The 15,248-nt window shown below is 43.1% G+C and overlaps 1 protein-coding gene across 1 annotated transcript in view; it reads right to left on the bottom strand.

Annotated features, from left to right (window-relative positions):
* Positions 1-6,451, bottom strand: part of LOC109414133 (F-box/LRR-repeat protein 7) — a 230,466-nt gene extending 224,015 nt beyond the window's left edge. The window contains exon 1 of the mRNA XM_062856070.1: positions 4,895-6,451. The gene's annotated coding sequence lies outside the window, so the exon portion shown is untranslated. The remainder of the gene's footprint in view (positions 1-4,894) is intronic.
* Between the last annotated feature and the right edge of the window lie 8,797 nt (positions 6,452-15,248).

Below are 15,248 nucleotides of genomic sequence, written 5' to 3'. Positions count from 1 at the left end.
TGCTACTATTTAGATATTCAATGACATGTTATTTATGAAAATTAAATTTCATAACCATTGCAATAAATCGATTTTTCCATAACAGTGTTCCGTAACGCAATGAGATACATTGTTAAACATTCATGCATGACATAAATACTAGATACAATATGAGCTTTGAAATCACTGTATTACTTCAATATGATATCCTAGAGTTGGATTTAATAAACGAAACTTTTATGAAAATGCTCTATTTCAATTAAAAATACGATTTATTCAATGTAGGCTATCAAATCCTTAAGGCATTGCCTACCTTTAGGCGTTATTCGCGGTTTGTAGGATTTTAATCCTAAAATAACTTGAAAAGTACATAACTTACAAGAATTTGGACAACATATTCGAAATCAGCGGAGTAAGGAAGGGTATTTTCAACCAGTCTTGCGAATAATCGCGACCATCACGAGACAATCACTTGAACCGCTTTCTGGAGTCACCCTTCCCAAGGTGATACGAACCAGATAGCATGTCATGCCTGGAATGACAAACATGTTGTGGTTTCCACCCTTCGCAGCTCTGCAGCGATAGCAGTTGCTGAGTACGCTTCAGGTGGATTACGAGAGAATCAATCTCTCTGAGCAACGATGCATAACGGATGAAGTGAGAGCGTTTGCCGTAGCCAGGGCGAACTGCGTGGTACGCTCAATGTGTGCGTTTAAACTGAGCTATGCAAAACGAATAGGATTTATGACGTAGTACCGTGCTTTTGATAATACACATGCATAGTTTTACATGCTGTTGCGCGTGCATCTGCTTGAGGCGACGGAGAGAGTCATGACACTCACATGAGCCGTATCCAAGTCAGGATGATTGTAGCAAAACAAGGGTGACCGGGTGACTATGATGAGATTCTGTCTTTTCTGGTGTTAGCGACTGTAGAGAGAGCGAATCAGAAACCGCAGAGACAGGGTGATACAAGTTTGGTGTTTATCAGCTTTTTTGTGACTTGTACGCTGATGCTTCGCGACACTGTTTTCAACACAACCGAATATTGATCACTGACATGATCAATGTTACCCCAAATCAACAAAATCAAAAATTAGATTAAAAAGCATATTTAAACATGTTTTAAAGTTTTACAATAATTTTTCGAGTATCTTAACTCATACTCAGAGGGCAAGTACTTGTTTTAAATATATAAAACATGTAACGTTTGCTTTAACAAAATAATTATTCAAGAAAGATCGAAAATTCTGATTAATGTTACCTCGGATTACGGTACTCTCTGATAGGTTTCTTAATCCCAGTTTATTATTATTTTATTTCACTGTGAGTAATCCAGCAGAGGCTTTCCAATTGAGTTCGATGACAACATGAGCTGGACCTCGATGTCGAGCTTGCATTTGTGGTACGAATCCAATAAATGAAGCACCGGACAATTTGGGAGCAAAAAAACCCTAAGCAAAATACGACCATTTCGAAAGAAGAACCATTTACTCTATATTCAAGAATACACACAGCTGCAGACGACCAGCTTTTTGAGTTTCAACCAACAAATTGCGTAGTGATTCTGCCTCGGGTCGACAGTCGTGACGACTACTATCTTCTGAATGTTTCCGAAGCATTTCTGGGCGACACTTAACAATAGGACACGTTCAGTGAAGTACATGATTTTTAGCTGAATTTTGGATGGCAAGAAGGTAAATTCTCCGTTTCTGCAACGAAATTATGCAAAAAGCGTGGGTATTACGATTTCTTGCCTAATTTAATGCTGTTGGAACAAAACTTTGGAAAACTTTGTTGCAAGAAATGGAGAAAACAATAACACAGTTACCCAAAGTTTTGCTCAAACAGCATTAAATAAGGCAAGGAATCATAATACCCACGCTTTTTGCATAATTTCGTTGCAGAAACGGAGAATTCACCTTCTCACCATTCAAAAATTCATTCATTACAACAATCTAGTACTTCACTGATAGCGTCCAGTTGGTGGAAATTCGTCCTGTTTTAGGCGCAAAATAAACCAAACATATTTCTACACATGTCGTTTTGAAGTTTGCATCACTAGCTTTGTTAACAATTCAGAGAATATGCATAAAATGTGAAATCATCTAGAGAAAAGTGCTATTGTGGTTTAGGAAAATATGCAATTCCTAATTGAACCTTAATTCATTTTTATTTTCCATATTATCGCTTCAGTTTGCAAATTTTTGGGTGGAACCTGTATTAATATTCGGCAATAGAACATTTATCATTGGTAAATCTTAAAAATACAGCTTAAGATCAAAATTAGCTCTTCACATTTCCATCTGCAACATCCAGAAATCGAAAGATCTGAAAATTACTGCTCAAGATCAAAATCAGTTCTTTCATACATACACTCCCGTTCAAAAGTTTGGGGTCACCCCCTCAAAAACATGTCATTGTTTTAGGCCCATATCTCCGCCAATTTGCGTCCTATTTCAAAACCCTAGGTTTCATTCAAAAGATAATAAGTCAAAAAAAACTTTGAACATGATTTAAAAGAAACTTTTTCAAAAAATTTTGTTTGTAAACTTAACCCAAAGTTGCCAAATTTTCTAAAAAATGAATATAAACTTACGGCAGTGTCACTGGAAGTTGGGTCGACCAAATTTTAAGATGAGAGCGGTAATATGACCCATTTTCCATTAGCTTTCAACTGCTTTTTACAGAACTTAGCTAAAAAATCTATAAAAAAAGTTATTAAGTAAATTAATCCTTGATGTCATCGACCAAAAGTTTGGGGTCACCCCTCAATATGATGTATCGGCCAAAAGTTTGGGATCACTTTCGTAAATTTCGTAAAACATGGAAAAGTGATTTGGTGATATCTTCGTCATCTATAGTTCAATTTTAATTATTTTTGGCTCATTTCAAAGATAATTAACTAAATTTACGTTTGATGTCTTCAACTTAACGTATTTAACGATTTTTGTTTATAAAAATGTTATGTAAAGTTAGCACATTTTACCACGCTTCAAAAAATGAGGCAACTTTACGTTAAGTTTTAGTATGTAAATTTCAACAAATATGTGTGGTTCAATGTCTATGCAGTAAGTATCATTCATTTTGTTTCAAATAAGCCAAGAAGAATTAAAATTGAATGAAAGATGACAAAGATATCAACAAATCACTTTTCCATGTTTTACGATAGTGACCCCAAACTTTTGGCCGATACAGCATTTTGAGGGGTGACCCCAAACTTTTGGTCGATGACATCAAGGATTAATTTACTTAATAACTTTTTTTCTTGATTTTTTAGCTAAGTTCTGTAAAAAGCAGTTGAAAGCTAATAGAAAATTGGTCATATTACCGCTCTCATCTTAAAATTTGGTCGACCCAACTTCCAGCGACACTGCCGTAAGTTTAAATTCATTTTTTAGAAAATTTGGCAACTTTGGGTTAAGTTTACACACAAAATTTTTTGAAAAAGTTTCTTTTAAATCATGTTCAAAGTTTCTTTGACTTATTATCTTTTGAATGCAACCTAGGGTTTTGAAATCGGACGCAAATTGGCGGAGATATGGGCCTAAAAAATGACATGTTTTTGAGGGGGTGACCCCAAACTTTTGAACGGGAGTGTACATCCGAAAATTGTAAGATCTGAAAACTACTATTCAAAATCAAAATTAGTTCTTTCACACACTCATCTACAACATGACGGGACCAAACCAACACAACTACCATGAGTCGCAAACACTTTGGAAAACATAGAACCTGATGCTCTTGTTATCTTATTTTTTCAGATATGAGTCGTAGTACAGTGGTAATGTCACTGCTCATAAATCCCAAGGTCATAAGTTCGATTCTGGTCGCGGCCATATTAATTTATTTTTACTCTAGTCTATCTGTCAGATCATTTTATCATATTGGTTTGATGTGCTACAGCCCAGATCTCCCCAGTCTGATCTTATAATATCAAAATGAGATATTATTATGTTCTTCCCCATACTAATTTTTGATATTATTTTTGATCTTCTATCTCTTATGTCAAACAAACCAATAGTTAATTATGATCTTGAGTACTTCACTGAGGAATATCAAATGATGATATTGTTTTGATTTATACTTGTACTCGGAAATAAACAATAGTACAGGTAAAGCTTACAGATCTTATAGATGTCAATTTCAGGATGGTTTAGATGATCTGAAAACCCTAATTCATGCATCATGAAGGCTCTTGTGGTGCTTTGGGGCCTTATTGAGTAGTGTAGACCATCATTAAATGAACATGACAATATATTTTAGTATGCTGTATTTGTGACACAAACCTCAAAGTATGTACTAATATTTCTAGATTGTAAACTCGAATATATTAAACGGGATATTAATATATTGCTTATCGAGAATCAGTAAAAATGCATGATCACTGATGATGACTTCCTGTTAACAACTTATAGGCTTGTATATGGTTTAACTTTACCTTTGTCTTATATATAAAAACATAATTTCTAGAAAAGAAACAGCAACGATTCAAAACAGCATCAAGCGACGAACCCAAACCCTATTGAAATTTCTTCTATTCGCATCAATATCATAAGCATGTTTAAATTCCACTATGAGCTTAAACAACTTTATGTTTCATTTTCAATCTGGTATGGCTTCGCAGAATTGGAGCACACTGACCGAAAATCAACAATTTCTGTAATGAGTTGTAAATGCACGAACCGCTGGCCGCTCATCCCTTTTATGAATTCCAAACCATTCATCGTCGGGCCACGAAATCCTCTCGGGCCTCTGCACATGACCGGTTCCGATGCCCGTGGGGTGGTGGCGTGGTTGCACACACCGAATGAAAAATTAACATCCAGTGGGATGTAACGCAAAACCAGCGGGTGTAATGGTTCTTGGTGCTCTTGCGGAGTTAAATAAATAACATAAATCATTCGATTCATACCTTGTTATGACCTTATTGTTATACATCGCTTACGAACACGTCGCCTCGGTCCCCTCCGTTGCTGGTTGATCCATGTTTCAGTTCAGCTCCCAGCAGTCCGGTTTCGAGCCTCCGTCGGTGGTAATATGCAAAAATTCTTCAGCCTGTGCTGCTCCGTCGGAGAAACGTCAGCGTGGCGCGCGCACACACACGGCTACCCTACACACTCGCCGCACAGTTTCCAAGAGGTTCCAAGACGCTGGACCCCTCAAAGCTGCTGAATGGTTACAATAGCTGTTGCTTACGAACACACACACCACTACCGATGCACCACATTAACTCACTTGAAATCTTCAACCTCGATCGCCACTGGGCACTGTGGCTTCTCACTCATATGTGCTTGTGTATGTGTAGTTGTATGTGCGTTTGCTACGCCTCTACGCACCAGACCAGATTTCAGCACTCATTTCCATTTGAATCAAATTGACTTTTGATTTATCGGACAATTACAGCATTGCACAATCCGCACGAACACCGCCAGCCAGCTCGGCACAAAGTTCACCTCAATTATTCTCCTTCGTATACAACACCATTCAACATCTTATTGAAACAATTTCATTCGCATTTTCGCTTTCTGCCAGATGTCGACTCCGCAGTCCAAACCCACTCGTTTGGCTCTAAATTAATGGAAACCCGCTTTTGGAGACACTTTTTGCTGGCCACTTCGCGGTATGCCTTACAACAATATCCATTAAACAGCTGCAACTTTTTTTTTCCTGTGGTCGAACAAGTGAAATTTCATCCCATTTTAGTAGCCATCCTTGGCTTTAAGTGGACCTTTAAGTGTAGTTGTTTGGGGGGATTGCCTTAATTTGTGCATTTCTTTAGACCGAATCATGAATTAGTCAACTCACGGAAGTTACTCAAAGTCGGTAGAGTTCGCGTTTAGTAACTGTAGTTATGTGGCGAAAGGGGTTGCGTAAAGTATGTGGAGAAAAAAAACAAAAACATAAAATTCATACAAAAATTTTCAGTACAATGGCCTGCGGAATGACATGACTTCACAAACACTCGGACAAGGTTTTTCTCCACACCGTGGCATGGTACTTGAAATGATTCTTATTAATCTTTCACTTTATGCTGCTTCAAACTGGTATCACTCGGAACGAACACGACTTGTGGCTATTTCACTCCCGTATTCCCTTTGCGAGCAATCAGGCAGAAAAGGATGACCTATCCGCTAAGAAAACAGCAATAAGAGTAACAACCCATCAACACCAACACATCCGAACCAGCTCCAGAAAGCTGCTCCCAACAAGATGACCAACAGCAACAACAACGGCACAGCACAAAAAAAAAAAGTTGTGTATAGTGCCCGCAGCACCATACGCCAACAAACGCGAAACCTCCTTCTGACAAACGACGGCCAAGGCGACGACGACGACTACGGAAAGCGTGATCGCGCAGATCAACTTCTTGCGCTAAACTGAGTAAGCGAGCGAACCAACTGCGAGCACCGAGCCTTGATCTGGTGTGCGGAGCTTTCAAGAAAGCATGATCACCCAACAGCGGCAGGAGAGATCTCCTCAAGAAAAGGTTCGATCTCTCTCACGCTCCGTGTGTCCGCGCTGATGCTCTTCTGGGGCTCTCTGTTTGCATGGGAATTTATGCTTTTTATGCTGGGCTTGGTTCAAAGTATGCTCTCATTCGCGAGTTTGCCTTTGCCTAATGTTGCATTCGGCTTAGCATAGCACTTTCCGAGTATCAGGATATGGTATATTGCTGCAAGTAGTCACTTAGTCAGTTTTGAGGCGTATAAAGCAGATGCAGTCAAGGATCGGTTGGGGATCACAGTTATTTCAATTTTCTCGTTTTTTAGGTGCATTGACACATACAGTTTTTTTTTATTCAGAATTAAATATTACTAAGGTTCCAGTTATGCTATGCAGGAAGACCGAAGGGTAAAGAAAAACTAAGATTCAAATTTTCAGTTATGAAATACACCCTAGGAACTAACTCATGGAGACGCTTGGTTGCTTTAGTTATAGTCTCCATTGTGCAATTACTCCGACGCGACGTCGTCTTTATATCTTATCGAAAATAATGCTAATAAGCGCTATTTGTTTTGTTTATTTTTATATTTTTTGATAGTAGTGAGCATGCATGATAACAAAAAGAACGGAAACAATCAGTCTGTTTTTGGAAAAGGATGACATGCGGGCATAGGCTGAAGAAGAGTGCCCCTACATACTTTTGTATGGATAAATTACCGTAAACTTATTCAAAATGATTGTATTAGAGAATTTGCTTTTCCACCTTGTGCTTCTGAAAGACACAGGCACGTTTGTTTCAGCAAACCTGAGTGTGTATTCTCCAGGAGGAGCAGGTCACAATAGTGTCTGATTCCCATGTTAAGGGCAACTAGTCAACGTCCGAGTACCAGAGAAGGACTCTCAGCTCAACTGTGTAATAATGTAATGTGGTCCTCCAAAAAGTCGAGGGTTGGTGTCCAGCCCTGCGTACTTACCTTACCGATCAGACTAAGGCTTGGGTGGCCTCTGCTCTACATAGTAGCCGTCTCCATTCCACTCGGTCCATGGCTGTTTGTCTCCAGTTCCGCACTCTGCGAAGGGCCCGTAAGTTATCCTCCACTTGATCGATCCACCTAGCTCACTGCGCACCACGTCTTCTTGTACCGGTCAGATGAGTTTCGAGAACCATTTAAGTCGAGTTGCTATCCGACATCCGGATGACGTGACCCGCCGACCGTAGCCTCCCGATTTTCGCGGTGTGGATGATGATTGGTTCTCTCAGCAGCTGACGCAGTTCGTGGATCATTCGCCTTCTCCAGTTCCCGTCTTCCATTTGCATTCCGCCGGTGATGGTATGCAGCACCCTCCGTTCGCAAACTCCAAGGGCGCGTTGGTCCTTTGCACGTAGAGTCCATGCTTCGTATCCATAGAGGACTACCGGTTTAATCAGCGTTTTGTAGATAGTTAACTGGGGGTGGAAGCTCAGGTAAAATATTATCTCCTGGGCGCCCATTAATAACACCACCCCCGCCAAAGACTGGCGCTTGAGCCTAGCTATTTAGCACTGTAGTTGGAGGAAATGCCAATGCAGAACCCGTAGCTTCCGGGAAAGTAAGCCCAGCTTCCTGGGTTAGTGGGTTGGTGTCAGGCCCTGCGAGCCAGCCGTAAAAAAGACTAGCATCGAAAAATCAACAAGAGAAGAATGCGAACCGATACCAATGGCGACAACCACAGCGACGAAAAGGGACTTGCGATTGTAAGCTCGGTACGTGGAACTGCAGATCTCTCAACTTCATTGGGAGCACCCGCATACTCGCCGATCTACTGAAGGACCGCGGGTTCGGCATCGTAGCGCTGCAGGAGGTGTGTTGGACAGGATCCATGGTGCGAACGTTTAGAGGTAATCATACCATCTACCAGAGCTGCGGCAACACACATGAGCTGGGAACAGCTTTTATAGTGATGGGCGACAAGCATAGGCGCGTGATTGTTTGGTGGCCGATCGACGAAAGAATGTGCAGGTTGAGGATCAAAGGCCGATTCTTCAACATCAGCATAATAAACGTACACAGCCCTCACCCCGGAAGCACTGATGATGACAAACACGGATTTTACACGCAGCTCGAACGCGAGTACAACCGCTGCCCAAACCACGACGTTAAGATCATCATAGGGGACCTAAACGCTCAGGTAGGCCAGGAGGAGGAATTCAGACCGACGATTGGTAAGTTCAGCGCCCACCAGCTGACGAACGAAAATGGTCTACGCCTCATCGATTTCGCCGCCTCCAAGAACATGGCCATTCGTAGCACCTTCTTCCAGCACAGCCTCCCGTATCGTTACACCTGGAGATCACCACAACAAACGGAATCGCAAATCAGCCACGTTCTGATTGATGGACGGCACTTCTCCGACATTATCGATGTCAGGACCTATCGTGGCGCTAATATCGACTCTGATCACTACCTGGTGATATTTAAACTGCGCCCAAAACTCTCCGTTATTAACAATGTACAGTACCGGCGGCCGTCCCGGTACGATTTAGAGCGATTGAAGCAACCGGACGTCGCCATCGCATACGCGCAGAATCTCGAGGCAGCGTTGTCGGACGAGGGTGTGCTCGATGTGGCCCCTCTAGAGGACTGCTGGAGTACAATCAAAGCAGCCATCAGCAATGCAGCCGAGAGCACTATCGGGTACGTAGAACAGAGTCGACGAAACGATTGGTTCGACGAGGAGTGCAGAGTGGTTCTGGAGAAGAAGGATGCAGCGCGGGCGGTAATGCTGCAGCATGGAACCCGACAGAATGTGGAGCGATACAGACAGAAGCGGAAGTAGCAGACCCGTCTCTTCCGGGAGAAAAAGCGCCGCCTGGAAGAAGAGGAATGCGAGGAAATGGAACTGCTGTGCCATTCACCAGAAACACGTAAGTTCTACCAGAAGCTCAACGCATCCCGCAAAGGCTACGTGCCGCAAGCCGAACTCTGCAGGGATAAGGACGGGAGCCTCCTGACGGACAAACGTGAGGTGATCGAAAGGTGAAAGCTGCACTTCGACGAGCACCTGAATGGCGAAGAGAATGTAGGCACGGAGGACCAAGGCAGCGGAGGAAATGACTATGTTGGTGCAGCAGAGGACGGGAACGAACCAACTCCCACGCTGAGGGAAGTTAAGGATGCCATTCACCAGTTCAAAAGCAACAAAGCGGCTGGTAAGGACGGTATCGCAGCAGAACTCATCAAGATAGGCCCGGAAAAGTTGGCCACCTATCTGCACCAGTTAGTAGTCAAGATCTGGGAAACCGAACAGCTACCGGAGGAGTGGAAGGAAGGGATAATCTATCCCATCCACAAGAAAGGCGACAAGTTCATGTGTGAGAACTTTCGAACGATCACCATTTTGAATGCTGCCTACAAAGTGCTATCCCAGATCATCTTTCGTCGTCTGTCACCTAAAACGAATGAGTTCGTGGAAAGTTATCAAGCTGGTTTCATCGACGGCCGATCGACAACGGACCAGATCTTCACCGTACGGCAAATCCTCCAGAAATGCCGTGAATACCAGGTTCCAACGCATCACCTGTTCATCGACTTCAAAGCGGCATACGACAGTATTGACCACGCAGAGCTATGGTTTTCCTGGGAAGCTGACTAGACTGCTTAAAGCAACGATGGACGGTATGCAAAACTGCGTAAGGGTTTCATGCGATTTGTGTAGTTCGTATGAATCTCACCTGGGGCTAACGACAAGGTGATGAACTCTCATGCCTGCTGTTCAATATTATCGTAGATGTTTGCAGCAGCAGCAAATGCCAGACTGATGGTGAGCGCATCAAAAATGAAGTACATGCTGACAGGAGGACCGCGAATGGCAGGGTAACTCTAGGTAGCTATGTAATGATAGACGGGACGCTTTTGAGATGGAGGAGGACTTCGTGTACCTCGGATCCTTATTAACGGCAGACAACGGAAGTGCTCCATCAGTGTATGTCAGACCTACTGGGGTCTGTGATCCAGAAGAAGCTGCGTTCTAAAATGAGTCACCCCGCACCAAATTCACTATGTACGAGACGCTGTTTTAACCGGTGGTTCTCTATGAGCACATAGCTTGTACTATGTTCGAAGAGGACATTGAGACTTTGAGTACTTGCAAAGTGTTCGAGCGTTGGGGGCTTAGGGCCATCGTTGAGGGTGGTGTGCAAGAAGCTGTGTAGTGGCGAAGGATGACCCAAGGCCTCGCTGCACTCTACGGTGACCCTACATCCGGAATTTACCAAAAGCTGGAGGAAAACCATGGACAATGGACTTGGTATGTTGAACGCCGGACGTCTGGCGTACAACAACCCTGCAAAACTAGTGTTCGCAAGAGATCCGCGCTGTACAAGAAGACCTGAAGAGTGTGGCATCCTGATGTTGGTGTGTGTGAGCCTGCTGGGCAGTTGAGTAGCGATCCGGAACGAAGACGAACCTGGATATACTGATAGGATAGTTTCTAGTGTATTTAGTAGTGTTTGGCTCTAATTTAGTGAGCATATGGTACACAAACTAAGGATATCACAGAGAGCAGCATGCAAGCTAGGCGTATCAGTTGGAAAGAGATCTGGCTGAAGTATTTGGCGTGACCGAGCTTGGAGATTGACAGCCACGAATCGTGTACGATGGCGTAATATTGTTGATTTAGTTTTATTTTGAATTCGATTTTGTACTGAATAAATGTATGAATAAACCAGCGCATCAAATACAAGCAAAAATCCTTCTCTGTACGAAGTTTGATGAACAAAACGTCAGAAATTTAACTTTTATTTTTTTGAAAATATTCCTCGAAATTGTCAGAAAAAAATCCTATTCTTCAGAAATAGTTCAAGAGCTCCATAGGTTAAAAAAAGGAAACTTTCCAAGTCATTTTTCTAAAAACAAAAAATCCTCCAATTACGGCATTTATATTTTTTTCAAGGAATTTTTTCATAAAATCTTGAACGCTGATATCTGTATGCACGGGTCAGAAAAATTGTCAAAAGTCCTAGTATATCAAGTTAGAATTGGTTCGATAAGGAATGCAAACAGTTTTGTGGGCTAAAAAAGATCAAGAGGTGCAATTTTGATTCAATATATGTCACATGCTCTAACTCGGTTAGTTTATCTCTCCCGGAGTTGCGCCGAAACTGCTCTCACCGACATCGGTTCGTGCTTGTACAATCGCTTACGGCGGAATCGTTACAGATACCTCCCTTGCAATTGACCACATATTCCATATATGTAGAAGACCCAGAGAGGTCCATTCGACACAACCCACACCACACACCACTTCACTGGCTGAAACGAGCTGAAGGTTTATGGACCCCGATCGTAAGCATAACAACACTCTTTCTCGTTTCATCTCGATCCGTCCATACGAATACCTGTTGAGCTGAGACCTCTTCTCCAATGCAGAAAGCATCTCTCCAGGCCTGTATCTCGTCTCTATCATGGCATGGTCCAAGCGACGACGTTTGTTGTTTTTCTTTCATTCAAGTAATGGCATGCCTTTCTCGTACCAATACTGTTGGAGCCGTGCGGTTGTTAGTACTACTGCTGTCTTTCATGCATTTCTTTCTCCACACCTTCATCATGCTGGGCACGAGAGATAATTTTGCTTTCTTTTCTTACCCATTTTGCGTTATCTTTTATTGGGCCGAGAAAAGTCACAAAATCGTGCTCAGTTATCTATCGCCCAGCAAGGGTTTGCTCTCAGAGGATCGGGCGGATGCCAGGTGATCTCCACGGAAATCACTTCATAAATTTGGCAGAATGCTTCTACAGAATGGTAAAACACCTTCCAAATGGAGGTCGTTTTGCACAACTGGCCTCCCAGCAACCTGGGTCTTTCAATTTTATGAATTTCTCCGATAGTTAGATAGCGGCGGATCATTTCGTTCGGTTTGTTCTCATTTTGTGCTCCGTAGTACAGCGCATGGCTCTCGGATCTTGAATCTACGATCTGTCCCGGCCAGCAGTCAGTCAGTCAGTCCCATCGACATTAGCTCGAATACCAAGAGCGGGAGAAACAGAGAGCGTCTTGTTTTTTTTTTTTCTTATGGTATTTTACTCCCGTTGGATAAATTTGCCTATAAATTATGCGCACTGTGTGAGCTGCACGGGGAGTGTGTGAAATGTGGGCAACTAACCGTTCAGGTGAGCGACGATCGACGACCGACGACGACGGGGTGGTGTTGATACGTGCGTGCAGTTCGGTCAGCGCAGATCAAGCGTAAGCTTTAGTAAACGGTGCTCTATAAATGCACCGGTCAACCGGATTGCGTTCTTGGTGAGAGAGAGGATGCAAATATTTGCCACAGGAGGTTGTTGCAGACTGTTATAGCAATCATCTCTTGATTCTATGTCTCAACTGTCCACTGGCTTTGCACAGCAGTTTGGTGTGGAATATAATGAGGTAGTTTGTTATTTCGCAAATGAGAACTCCAACACTACATGACGTTGAATATCTGTAATATTTGCATTTTATCGTTTTGATTTTAAAAGAGTTAATAGATTAATCCACCAGAAGGTGCTTCAGTTCTTTGTTTTGGCTTTCATTTGATTTGAATGATTTATTCTTATATTTATATAGCTTAACATCAAAATCGTAATTACACTTTATAAACAATTTGCAACTGCAACGCTTCAACATCAGTCACGCCCAATCTCAGGCTCCACCTCTAGTCCGCCCTGTGTTCCCTGTGCTTCATACTTTGTTGTTCCAATCGGATCACTATGGAACACCAATCTTGCAGAATTTGTGTTCGGCAATCTCGTAACATGCCCAGCTCACCGTATCCATTCAGTTTCAGGATGTGTGGTTCTATATAACCACCAGGGATGCCATATATACAGATTTACACATTTTTGAGCTATCGGGGCTATTTTATTTTTGTATGGGATATAGATTTTTTGACCAAATTTTGTATAGGATATAGATTTGTGTAAAGAGTGATACAGATTTTTCAAAAAAAATCATCTGGCATCCCTGATAGCCACAGCTGTCAAGGAGTGGGTATCTAGCATGACCATTCAGGAGGTGATGGGTTCGATTGCCGGCAGGTTCCGGAACTCTTCGTACTGGAAAAGTTCTTTTTTTTTGGGTATAGAATACCTTCGTGCCTGCCACACGATATACACAATACATATGAAAAATGGTCATATTGGTTGGAGAAGCTCTCAGTGAAAAACTGCCGAAGTGGTCATACAATAGAACACTAAGCTGAGAAGCATGCTTTTTCCCAGTGGAGACGTAATGCCAAGAAGAAGAAGAAAAATGTTGTTATAGTATTAAGTAAGGTTTCCTCCGACTTCCTCTTCATACTTCACGACTTACATTGCTGTGAACCGTCAGTAAGAATCCAAGGTAGACGAATGTATGCACTCACATATTTCCGTCTCTCCTATCGTGGAACTACTTCCTAGACAAATTCTGTCGTGCTCGGTTCCGCCTACTAGCATGTACTTAAGTTTGTTGTACTTACTTTCAGTCCTGGGCACCCACGGTGGTGCAGAGGGCCGAATTGAAAGATTTTCATTCTGGGCGATTGCCAGCCATCGCCTTGACCTGTGGCCAGGTCAAATTTCTGTCGATTTACTTGATTTCGTTGTTAAGGCTGCGCCGTCTTGAGCCTCTGGGTCTGCCTCTGCTGCGATGTCCGGCTGGGTTCCAATCTAACGCTTGCTTGCAGATTTCGTTTCCGCATATGCGTAGAGTGTGGCCGACCCACCTCCACTTTCGCTCCCGAATTTCTGTCGCTATCGGCTTTTGATGACATCGACGATGGAGCTTCAAGCTTTTTCGTAATCAATGAACATCAGGTAGAGCTAGGTAGGGAGACTCTTGGAATTCATTAATTTGCTCCAGGATGATACGGAGCGTGACAATATGGTCCACACTGGATCGTCCGGCACGGAATCCTGCTTGCTGCCGTCGGAGAGTTGCGTCAATCTTCTCCTGTATCCGGTTAAGGATCACTTTGCAGAGGACTTTCAGAACGATACACAGTAACATGATGCCCGCCAATTATCGCATACAAGTCATGTCACCCTTTTTGGATTCCTTTACTAAGACGCCTTGCATCCAGTCGGTGGAAATTTCGCGGTTTCCCATGTGTTCAGAATAATTGATACAGTAGTTGTGCGGATACTACGGGGTCAGCTTTAAGCATCTCAGCTGATATGCGATCGACCCCTGGAGCTCTGTTCGATTTCATGCTACGGATGGCTGTTTCTATCTCCTGCACTTATGGAGCTTCGGTACTGACACGGGTAATGTGTCGAACCCTTGGCGGATCCTGCTGAGGTGTTGATGGCGAGACCGACACTTGAAAAAGGTTTCCAAAGCGCTCGAACCAGCGTTTCAACTGGTCAGCCGGGTTGGTCAGTAACTGTCCAGACGTTTCTTTCACGGGCATCGCAACTAAGGCGACGTGAAACATCGTAGAGGAGAAGGATGTCGCCGGTGTTTGCGGCTTTCTCGCATTCGTCGGCTAGGGAGTCCGCCCACGCTCTTTTGTCCCGTCTACATGAGCGTTTCACTTCCTTCTCGAGAGCTGAAAAGCGTTGACGGGCTACGGCTTTGGCTCCTCGTGATTTCGCTCGCTCTATCGCGGCTTTGGCTTCGCTCCTCTATCTTTCTCCAGGTACCATATGAGATCCACTACTTTCTCCGGGTGCGAAGCTCACCCAAATTATTCTCGCCGGTGGCGGAGAAGGCGTTCTTGATGGCGCTCCATTGATCTTCTACGTTTCCACCTGCTGGAAAATCCGCAGCACGGTTCTCTAGCTCCTCGACACGCCTTTTCTCCTTCCAGTCGGCGTGTGTTG

The sequence above is a fragment of the Aedes albopictus genome, chromosome 3 (assembly GCF_035046485.1).
Source record: "Aedes albopictus strain Foshan chromosome 3, AalbF5, whole genome shotgun sequence".
Taxonomy (NCBI): domain Eukaryota; kingdom Metazoa; phylum Arthropoda; class Insecta; order Diptera; family Culicidae; genus Aedes; species Aedes albopictus.
This window is presented reverse-complemented; position numbering and strand designations above follow the sequence as displayed.